The sequence below is a fragment of the Mixophyes fleayi genome, unplaced genomic scaffold (genome assembly GCF_038048845.1).
Source record: "Mixophyes fleayi isolate aMixFle1 unplaced genomic scaffold, aMixFle1.hap1 Scaffold_46, whole genome shotgun sequence".
In the NCBI taxonomy this organism is placed as follows: Eukaryota; Metazoa; Chordata; class Amphibia; order Anura; family Limnodynastidae; genus Mixophyes; species Mixophyes fleayi.
Window position 1 is genome coordinate 107,366 of NW_027448146.1, and position 12,507 is coordinate 119,872.

General features: G+C 36.0%; 1 long non-coding RNA gene across 1 annotated transcript; it reads left to right on the forward strand.

The window, feature by feature from the left end:
* The first annotated feature begins 948 nt into the window (after nucleotides 1-948).
* LOC142134217 (uncharacterized) lies at nucleotides 949-10,894 on the forward strand. The gene is made up of 4 exons (XR_012686999.1): nucleotides 949-1,014; nucleotides 1,146-1,187; nucleotides 3,794-3,949; nucleotides 10,582-10,894. It is a non-coding gene; the product is annotated as an uncharacterized LOC142134217 (long non-coding RNA).
* The last annotated feature ends 1,613 nt before the right edge of the window (nucleotides 10,895-12,507 follow it).

Below are 12,507 nucleotides of genomic sequence, written 5' to 3' on the forward strand. Positions count from 1 at the left end.
AATCCAAAGCGGGGAACCCTTTTTTAACGTTTTTTCATTAATGACTATATTATTAATACATGATATCAATTGATTTTTCTATTTTCTGCGCCTTCTGCTGGGACTTTATATTCCACATATGTATTGGATGTATTCTACAGTGTCTTGTCTGCCAGTGCAGTGTACCTAGACCCACGTACAACAAGAGACATTTCTTCAGAAATGTTGTTGAATACAGACGTGCATATGCCTGCATTACTGCGTGTGTTTTTTTTAAACGTAATTTACATTCGTTTTGTGCATCTTAATTAATCAGGCCCTGTATATTTATTTTGGGTTTTTTTTCTATGATTCTAGAATATGTTGTTCCTTATGATTGATAATCTCTGAATAATTATATTGAATATTTCCTGATAGAGGATGTCTAGTGGTAATTGATATTATTGTCGTTGTGACTACTTACTGATCTATTATAGAGTGTCAGTATGTATTAGTGTATGGGTTGTTATTACTTTTAATGTATGTTATATTAAATAAAATTAGTTGCACATCAATGCTGTCAATTATCTATTATTTTGTTTCTCTGTATATAATATAGTAAATATAATTGTCAACAAAGAACAAAGAATACCAAACTTCATGTACCAAATGTCTGTTGGGTGTATTCATCAAAAAACTAATATGGATGCAATCTACATTCACATGCCTTGCATTTATGACGCATTTTCTTCCCTCATAATCAGATTATTATATTGTTTCTAAGAAAACTTTATCTTTTCCAATCATAGTGGAAAAAAAAACGTTTCCTTTTGCCATAATATATATTGCAGCACTGAGTGACTGCAAACACTGCTTTGCTTTGACTTTTGGTTTGTTTTCATATTTAAAATGGACCGTAAAACAATGCTTATATGTGCTTACTTTAGTATGTACTGCACCCTCATGTTTTCCACATATGCAGTTTCAGTTGACGTCTACAACCCTATCAATTTGCTGCAAGATTTGAGGGCCCTGCTTAATAATCTGACTTCTTTGGTAAATTAAACTCTTAATTTATAGTGGATTTTGGATTATAATTATTTTGTAAAAAATACTATTAGAAGTTAAGTAACAATAAGTAGTATGATATAGTAATAAAAAGTAACAGCTATTATTTTTATTTTCAGGAGAGTGATTTACCTCTGATGACACCAATTGATATTTATTGGGTAATGTATATGTAAATCCATTATTTATTTAAGGATAACATTTTTCTGAAAATTTGATATTCATTTTCTTTATTGAAATCTAAACTGTTCTTACTGGAAGGACTAATACACACATTGGTTACATTGATTAACAATTATAAATAATATTCATCAAGTGAGAACCAAAATTGGTCTTTGTAACAAGTTTTCTGAACCAAAACAGAAATTAGATAATGGAGAAACAATATTTTATTTATTATTTTATATATTATTTAATTATTACATTTGTTACTAAGTATAATGTAATATACCAAACCATTAAAAAAAGTTCTTGAACTAAGTAGAATATTCTTAAATGTGATCCAAATCTGACATATTCTCTTTTTGACATTCCCATAGTAACTTTTAAAAAAGCAACATCTATCAAAATTATTATTGCACCTTGTGAATTTTGTTCACCCTTCTCCAGAAGTAAGAGAAAAATCTTATAACAACACAATCTTGTTTATGTTCATGGATTCGTTCACTGATCACTAAGTTTTCTGCTCACGGTGAACTCAAGAATGACCTTGCAGCCATTCTGTCACTGCCTGAGCCAGTAGATGCTGCCTGCCTATCACTTCTTATGGAGGTAGAAATATCTTGCATCCTGTTGACATGAGAGGGCTTCTGGGAGTGAAAGGACTACCTTCTAATTGTTTGATTACTCCCTGGGCCCATCAGAAAACATTGCTGCCTTTTAATAGCCTTTAACAGATTCAGCCTTTTTGTGATAGTGATAAAGAAATTATAAGATTAATTAACAAATGCAGCTCCCATGATAGGGAGAATAAAAAAAATGGAAACAACAAAATACAAACACCAAAATTCACATACTTAGAGGTAACGTGATTGGTATTCCAATTAATATAATAAGTCACATAATATTACATTTATGGGTATAATTTTATATGAAATGGCTATTCCAAAGCTACACTTACAAGTTGTTTAGTTCTCCTGGACTTATCCACTATGATTAATCTTAAAATTACCAGAGTTATCATAAACCTAACAATCCCTTATATTTCAATTGTGTAGCATTTTTAATAACCCAGCTGTATAGTATATGCACCCCTTAAGAACACAAGGACAGAACATTATTAAATGGAATTTAATATGATGAAAATGTTGCAATGATTAAGATATAAAAGGATATAATTAAAACTAAAAATACCATTATGCAAATAGTTTTTTTAAAATAAAAAGGAGAAACAAAAACAACTCAATTAATTTCTTGATATCTGTTGCTGTGGCAAGCAGAAACTATGAAAGATATCCTTAATAGAACATTTATACCCAAGGAATAAACAATGGATACAATTTTTCGTGTTTTTTTAAACACATTTCATTCTGCCTACTGTTCCCCTCAATATATAGTCACTTCTGGAAGTCCTGTGAGTGGCTAATTGGTTTTACGACCTGGGTTGCTTCTTTTTTGTGCAAGACCATTTATAGAGATAAACTCTATACATTATTATATCTTTCCTATGGTCTAGCATTTAAGTTTAACATATGTCATGCGCCTATTTGCACTGATTATAAATACATACAGAGATCTATGTAAGTATGCATTATGAACAATAATACTTTGATGTATACATTTCCTATATAAACTTATGGACTAAAACAGACCACTCTAAAGCTGAGCAAAATGAAATATTACTTTAGATGCAATTTCTGTAACGATTTCACCAACAATTAAAAGTCTCAATGAGCATGCTGATTCATACGTACACACCTACACATGTTATCATCAGAACTGTAATCTTCATCTCTCATAACCATCCACTGATAAGATCGTGACTCTGTACACTCTTTACAGATATCTGCCTATGCTGCTGACAGTGAGTGCACTTCCTCATTTGCCTGTCATCATTCCATTGTTGGTCGTGATTTTTAGGAAGTTTAGAAAAGCGAATAAACAGATGCAATGTGTTTTGGTACAATTAAACATGATCATAGGGGCATACACACTCTTGCAATATCTGAACAAACGGTCGTGAATCATGTGATCTGCACGATAGTTACATAGACATGTACCCAGCTTAAGTTTTAGCATTTGCTGTGCCATAAAGGCTTATATTATAGGCTCTTAGAGAAGACAGTCAACTATCTAAATGTAAAAATTTGTCTATGACAAGATATTATCCACATCAGCGTGCTAGGAGAGAGCACATAGTAGATCAGCTTAGTTAAATTAACTATTTCATTATTCACACACAGTGAGTTCACATATTACAACAATTAATTTCTGGCTGAATAATATTTTATGTATTATTATTTCTTTAATTCATGATTAGGTCATAACCACAACAATGTTGGATATTGACTGTAAGCTTGCGAGCAGGGTCTTCAAACCTCTCTGTCTGTTTGTATTACCCAGTATTGTTATAATACTGTGTTCCCAATTGTAAAACGCCACGGAATTTGCTGGTGCAATATAAATAAATGTTGATGATGATGATTGACATATTGCCTATTGTACTATGCATAGAAAGTGCATCTTGCCTTATGCTTAGATTTCAGTGAATAAAAAGTAAATATAAAATGAGCACAACATAAATTCTATTTTTTTTATTTATTCTTAGTGTGTCAATAATGACTGTTTGACAACATTCATGGATACCTTTAAAAATGGAAGTGGAAATATTCCAAATGACAAGACAAACAGCTTTGTAAATGAAACCATCAGCAACATAAAAATCTGTGTGGAAAAACTAAAGAAGACCTGTACAAAACTAAACGTAAGTTGTGTTTGCCATGCATTGATTTGCTTTATAACAAAGCAGAAAATAAGTGAGTTTCATGTCCTTTAGCCAAACTTTTATCTATTCTTTATCTTTGAGTCAAATCCAAGAGTTTTCAGTTTCTGAATTAATTTAGTGTGGCATGCCATAATAATTAATGCCATGCTAAAATAGAAATAAGTAGCACCTCTTCTGTAGTAAATATATTTGTGTCTACATTATAGCAGTGTATATCTTTCCCCTCTAGTGTAGGTGATCCATTTGAATTTTCAACTGTAAATACAGAGCAACCATTATCTAGACAGTCTGACATTTCTGTTCTTCTTCAATACATCAAATAACTTCAGTTTTTAACTTCACTATCCCTCCCACTGATATTTCTAAAAAAAAAAATGTTGTAGTTCTTTTTACAGACTGTGTAATTTTGTCTTCTGATTGAACTTTAGCATGTTTTTTTGTGTGTTTTAGATTAGATTTATATGCTTTTTAATCCTCTGATTTGGTCTGCCTTTATTTCTTATATGTAGTTTTCATAGCAACTGCCATGTCCTTATTGAACTATTTTGTCTTTCTCTACTGTTTGCCTTTACTAACATATCTGACAAACAGCTCTGTTGCTTTAATAAGGCTTTTTTTCTTCCACTTTCCTTCCACTGTTAATGTCCTCCACATACCAATACCCATCCTATCAAAGGTTCACATAAATTATTTCTGATTTGAGAATTTCTACATATTTTCTGTTTTGTTCTGCTTCTACCACTAAATTAAACCACACTGACCGAAGGACACTAGACTCTAGTTATTAGTTGCCACCTACAACATCTTTATTTAGACAAACTCTCCATCAGCCATGCCCTCTAGATATCCACAGATAACAAATGAGGGGTCCTGTCTCTGAAACCACCCACTGTCACCTGAACCACTGCTTTTGGAGCTGGAAGTCGGTCCACCTATAACACTTCAATAGAGCTCATTCATCAAACAATTAAGAATTATCAGAGTTAGATAACAGGAAGCTATTTCCCCACTAGTTGCTATATGTTGGGGCTTGTTTGATTAAAAGTAGCTGTTCAAAAGTGTAAAACCACTTTAAATGAGCAATAAGTGTATAGTGAAATTTTACTGAAGGCATTCTTCTCTCTTACATGAAGGATACACTCAGTTTTGACAGAAAGAACAAAAGAGGCATAGATGGACATCAAATCTAAATCATGGCCTGGTTATCGAGTACAGAAATCATTGATATTTGAGTAGATGCGTTATGGACACACCTTTTCCAACTAGAATGCTCACCAGTAGCTGTAAGCTGTTACCCATTTACCAACTGTTAGGCCACTGAGTTCTAGTGTAGGCTCCTGTTTACTGCTGAGTGGTGTAGAGCATCTCCACTGTCACCTAGGTGCTAGCTCAATCCTCCTCATCTCAAGGTGTTGTGGGTTTATATAAACTGGTGCCCCTGCGCATGCTAGTTTAGTAACACAGGATCATGCAAATACAGGCATAGTTGTAATGTACAAACTTGAAGTCAAAAGAATGTCCATCAGATCATCTATTTCCGATGAAAAACAATCATCTTTGTGCATCTTTTTATTTCAGCACAGTTATTATTGCTATCTTTTATTTATAGATAGCCAACATAGGACATACGCAGGACTATACGGTCCTGCATCATCATTGTATTACATGCAATGGTGTAAAACAGATGGTAAAGATGGCCCTGCCCAATCAAGCTTACAATCTAAGAGGTATTACGTAATTAATTGTCAAAAACTGACACTGTCACTGATTGGGGCTGACACCCGGGTTCTCATGTCACTGTCCTTTAAACCTAATCTGGTCTCACTCGCTCCACGGTAACTCTCTTCATTTTCTCCCCCGCTCTGTCACTCTTTCTATCTTTGGTTGGGCAGACTTAGCTCTCATGTTCAGCTTGTGTATGTGTCTCTAGACGAACATCCACTCTCATTACACTCAAAGCATTGTCATTCTGTCAGTCAAGGCTAACAGCACCTGCCTTGGCTGCATCTTTGAAGCTCTCCTTGCAACTCTCAGCAATATCTTCAACTCTTCTTACCAGTACTTGAAGTCAGAATGACGCTGACACTCAAAAGAGTCACGTCTCTTAATGAGCAAGCTTCTTGCTGCCAAAATAAGGCTTTTGTTTTTCATAATGAAACTGAAAGAATAGTGTTTATTTTGAAAGGAAATAGTTTTTCCTTGGGTGCCTGGGTGAGTATTTAACACTCAGTGGTGCACGCAGGGGGGGTTTCTGAGTCTCTAGAAACCCCCCCCCCTGCGCTAAGTGGCCACTGTCCTATACAGCAGCCACGGCGCTGTCAAAGAAGCGTCCGTGGCGGTGCTGCAGACGCTTCTTAGACAGCGTCGCGGCTGCTGTATAGGACAGCGCTGGCAAAATGGAGCTGCTGCGCATGCGCAGCAGCTCTCTCTGGCTTTTTTGGGGGGTTTTTTTGGGTCGGCGGGGAGAAACCCCCCACCCCCCCGACAATCCTCCGTGCGCCCCTGACACTCAGTACAATTAGTATACTTGGGTCCCGCCACTACACTGAAAAACACTGCTAAGGTTGTACCCTCATTCATATGAATGCTCAGGAACTTCACTCACACTCATGCATACAAGAGAGCATTACACCAGGACACCTTGCCATCCTTCCCATTAAGTCATTCTTTCCTACTTCCCCTTGGAGGATGACAAATTAAAACACCCACTACAGATTTATGAAGTAGTTGAGTTTTTTCAGACTTCAGCAACTTAAAACTCACTTTGTAGCGAACACATGGCACCTTGTAAAAAAAAAAATCACTTTTAATAATTTTCACTAAACATTCAGCAGCGTATAGAGTCAGAGTAGCAAACTATTATATTAGCATCACATGCTGTGCACATTTCATCAGGGGTCTAAGAGAAGCCCAATTACAATCACGTCTCCCTTCTTAACTGGCATATCAGTTAATTAACAAAAATCTTAAAACATAGGCATCACCAGAAGAAGGCATTTATAACACACAATGAAAGTCTATATTAAGGATAGAAGAGTTTTCAATTTATGGAACCAAAAAAAGTTCACACTATCTCTCCTTTTAGAGGACCTGATATGTTCAATACCACAAAAGAGAGAAATTAATTAATGTATCCAATATATTTTCATACAAAATGCATAGAGCACCCATAATATATCATTTATTTGCCTGGAAGTAACACCTACTCTGCATACTGCATTTGCTAATAAGCTAAAGAATAGCATTCCTTGTAGCAGAATGCAGTTGTTGCCTATTCTCATACTGTTTGCCAGTTATTTTAGAAACAAATTGTTTAGTGCAGTTTATACATGTATACATTTATATAATCTACAGATAGAAAATAGCATACAAGCAACACCACATATTCCACATAATATCCCATAGAACAATTATTTAGATTCTTGATTGATATAATGCGCATTTGTCCACAAATTGTATTAAATAATAAAACATCACATATGGTGACAAGGCTTCTATAATATATTGAGGGATATTGAACAAATTACAAAAGACAGTTAAAAATGAAGCCATTAATTGCATTACTTGATGTTCCAGCTGCACATACTGGGAAAAAACAGAACCAGTGGCAGTTACAGACAAGAGCAAAGAAATACAAACTCTTGTGTTTTAAACTTGTCAGATTCACACTATTGACACTATGCGCCATTTTACAGATCATAGGATGCAGGCTACTTTTTGGCCATTTTAGGGAGCAAAAGTGTGTCTTATTGTTAAAACAATTTGGTACCTATTGATATTTTATTTTGAAGGGATATCATAATGGCGATATAAATTGTACATTATCCTGTCAATCTCAATCACTTGGGTGGAGTTTACAATGCTGTGGTATAATATGAATAGTGGAAATACAGATATTCTTTCATATCATAATTATCATCATCTAAATCTTCCTGAGAGATTCACAGCATGACCTTTAATGACTAAACTGTCACAGTTGGTCCAAAAATAATTTCAGACACTTCATTTCAGGTTCCTGGTCCTACCCTTTGATGTTGGCACTGCTATCTGCTAGCAGTTCTTTAGTTTCTCTCAGCCTCCAGCATTGCTGCAGATTGCTGCCTGCATGCTCAGCTACACTATACAAATTAATCAAGTACCATATCAATAGAGAAGGTCTGAGAGCATGTATCAATCAAGGGAAAGATACCATATAAGAGGAGAGCGCCCAAAGAGCAAATTAAGATCTATAAATAAATACAAAATAAACAACACAAAAACATTCAGAACCCATTGATCCCACAAGGTCTCCATGTAGTTGCACAGGCAATATGTTTGCATATGAATAAAGATTCTGGACTGGGTAAGTGGAACAAAGGGGAAGATAATAATCAAAGGCAACAGTACGATGAACAGTAATGGCAAACAAAAAAGATGGCCACCCCACTTGCATTTACTGGAGCCCAAACTCTCCCACAATTCACTCACCTCAGTGTGCAAAATATATAGCAACAATAACACAGTAATCAAAGTCCTGGCAATATTAAGTAGTTTGAAAGATTAGTTAACATTGATGCACTTGTAGATACGTTGGTAACCCGGGCTACTTAACTTGGGTATCTTTAAGTGTAACTTGCATTAGATCTGATACATGGAATGTCTCTATAGCTCTGTCAGGTATCACAGGCTCTGATATATGTACAGATTAATATTAGGAGGCCTAATTTGTGAAATTAGAGGAATAGGACCTGATTCATTAAGGTAAGGAAAGCAAAAAAAATGAGTAACTTTGCACCTTGGTTAAACCATGTTGCATTGGAGGGGAGGTAAATTTAAAATATGGGTACATATTTATATTTGGGGTAGATCATGTCCCAGATCAACTTTAATTTTCAGTGTACAAATAAAACTATCAAGTATTTGTGTGCTACAATAAAAAGCAGCCAGAATTTTCTTTATGCGCAAAATAATCTAATTTGCACCCCTTGCATTGTAACATAGCAAAATTATTCCTTTTTTTTTTTACTTTCTGTAATGTACAGGCCAATAGTGTTAGCAATAATTGTGTCACAATGTTTGGTGTGTTATTACTTCTCTCTATCCCTCTGGATGAAGATGAAGGTCCTCTTTTGGCTTGTGGACTACCTGCAAGCCTGATCTTGCTAGATGTCCCTCTCAGCTAACACACAATTTGCTAATAGCAGGAGTCTCCCTCTCCAGACATAGGCTCATTTTGCAGTGTATCCTCCCTCAGACTGATTGGTAACTTATTTCCTGCAGGGATCCAGGTACAAGACTTTCCTCTGCAACGCTACATACATCATCTCTTTTGATAGCTCTAATGTCTCTGTTTGCTTGTACACTCTGTCTATCCAGAAAACTCTCCTCTCAGACCTCTCTTCTTCCCCTGCTGCTGCCATACACGATTAAGGTGCCCAACACATCTCACTGCCCTTTCTTCCTTCATTTCTGTCTCTCCTCCCAGTGCTGATGTCCTCGCTTCCCAGCACAAGACAGCTTTGCTACATTATATTTCATATTTGATCCTAAAATGGACCTGTCATGAAGCTTAAAAAAAAAAAAAACATTAACAGTACAGACAAAATAAAAACCTGGCACACTGCTGCACCTATGAACCTAGATTTATAATGCATAAGGAATCTTCTCATCCATTAAGCAATCCTGAGCACCTATACAAAAGATAACCATTTTGGCTAAAAAAAAAAAGCCTGGAAAAAGGTGCAAAGAAAGGAAAATAACATAAGAAAAAACTATTTTTTTGCACTGCTGCTCTGCATAAGCACTGTGAATGCTCCTCCAATCATCAGCTGGCTTTCATTTTCAGATGCTGCAGTTGATTTCTCTTGCTCCAGAGCTGCATAATGTGCTGGTGCTATAAAAATATAATTGTTAATAATAATATTCTCTATTGCATATCTTCAGAATCTCTTTAGAGCAGGCCTGTCCAACCTGCGGCCCTCCAGGTGTTGTGAAACTACAAGTCCCAACATGCCCTTCCAGCTATCAACTGGTTGTTTACTGGCAAAGCATGCTGGGGCTTGTAGTTTCAGAACATCTGGAGGGCCGCAGGTTGGACAGGCCTGCTTTAGAGTTTCCTTTGCAATCTATAAATTCTTGTAATACTTCCAGCCTCATATCATGACGTTCAAATGTGTTCTGAGAGACTAGTTGCTAGTCACAGATGTATTGTGTCTTTTAATGCTATGGTTATATATCATAATTCTGCAGCGCTGTACAGAGAACTCATTCATATCAGTCCCTTCCCCATTGGAGCTTACAGTCTAAATTCCCTAATATAGACACACACTCACAGACAGACATAGAGGGAGAGACTAGGGTCAATTTTTTATTTTTGACAGCAGCCGATTAACTTACTAGTATGTTTTTGGAGTGTGGGAGGAAACCGGAGCACCCAGAGGAAACCCACGCAAACACAGGGAGAACATACAAACTCCACACAGATAAGGCCATGGTCGGGAATCAAACTCATGACCCCAGTGCTGTGAGGCAGAAGTGCTAACCACTTATAAATATGTGTGACACAGTGGCTATGTGTGACAAATGACATAAAAAGGGGGGGAAATAATGTATTGATTATTTTTGCTTTTCAGAAAGAAGAAAAGGCAAATGATTGCAAAGGGTTTCTAAAGAAAATGACAGTTCCCTGTTTCATTGACCATTTCTTACGTTTCGCACAATGGCTCTATAGATCGGAAGTTTGTAAATTCAATTACGAAGGCAATCACAATGAAGAGAACAACAGTCATGTGAAGGAATATAATAATTAGTGTGCATATTAACTGGAGCTTCAAAACAATTACTGCTGCTTGCAAAAGAATATTGAATAAGCAATCTACTAGTGAAAATCGCCACAGACTGAAGTAACCTACTTTGCCTTGAAAGCTTGCAATCTAACCTTGTTTAATACGCAAGGAAATTATTACTTAAAATAAAAAAAAATTGTACTACTATTGGTGGCAATTCAAACATGTTAATATTATTTTTAAAAATTACGCAAACTACACCTAAATTAAAATTATCTGCTATCACTGATCTTTAACAAGAACTATGTTATCTTTAAAGCTTTACTGATCTTTCCAAATCTTTGTAACAGAAAATATTACAGTAGTTTAAAATCTTGCATCCACACATACCTACTAATAATCCTGATATGGAACAATCACAACTATTGTGGCTGAAAAAGGCTGACATTTGCTCTCTAGAGATGATGTCTCACTATCTAGGGGTGTGGTTTGGGTGGACAATGTATGGCCTAAAATTACTTGATTTTCAAATTTTAAATATTGGGAATCTGAGGTATGTAATCTTCCTGGTTGTAATCTTCCTGGTTGTGCTTTAGTTATTGATATCTCTTTTTTTTTATGATGAATCAATTCTGCTTAAAATATGGTAATTCCAAAGATATGCACAACTACAAACAGGAACGTCAATGAAATATAGGACACCTGCGCTTCCTAATGAGAATTGTCGTGCAGCCAAGGGCATAGGGTGGTAGGAGAAAAAGGTCCCAATCTCCTAAGATAATGGGAACAAACATAATATCCCTGGCGCAATAGGGGGGCCCAGGTACCCCTCAAGAATATTTAGTATAGGATTTATTTATAAAAAGGAAAAATAACAACAAGAGTGATGACTTTAAATGTAGATTGCAAGAAACTAATTCCTTGTGGAAAACAATTTGTAAACAACAAACAGGAAAGTTGAGTAAACAAAAGGCGAATTCTCATAGGTGTTCACAAATAAACAAATTGAAACATAGAGCATATATTAAAAATTAGCCCAATTGCATACTAAATATCTCTGGATAATGCTCAATAGATAAAACCACAAATATATGGATCCATTTTCTGTAGACACTAAAAGTCACAAGCCTAAAAAGACTTTACCCTTAAGTAAAAGTCTTTCACCATACTGCTTTCTGCGTCTATTGATCCCAATGAAAAGTGATTTCCGGAGTATCCAGAACCAATATCTCATAAAATCTCTAGAATGATGTTAGACCAAGGCTGGCGGTAGTAATTGGTAAATAGAACCGTACCGGTTTATGTTTCATTGATAGGAAAAGAGTCAGTGAAAGGTCTGCGGTCTGGGACGGCAAGTATGGGACATACCCTGCATATTAATTGATTCTCCGGTTCACAGGTGCCCCCATGCTGTACGTCCACACCCCGCAGACTCCTTACAATAGTCAGTGAGTAATCCACCAATGCTGGTGTTAAAGGTGCGCATGCGTTGATGACAGGATTAGCCACAACTTCGTAGTCAGGACAATAGGATAGACCACAACTTGAAGAGTAGCTTGTAGATGTAAATTATAGATATAACCTATGCGTTTCGCCCTATAAGGGCTTCCTCACGGATAATTTGACAGCAAATCGTGGATTAGTGTTGAAACCTTGCGTCCTTTAACAGGGTTCAATTTACATATCCGCAATCTGATTGGATGGCTGACTTAAGTGACAGAAACAGCCACCATCCCACAAATTGAAAATCAAGCTGTCTTGCCGGGACAAATA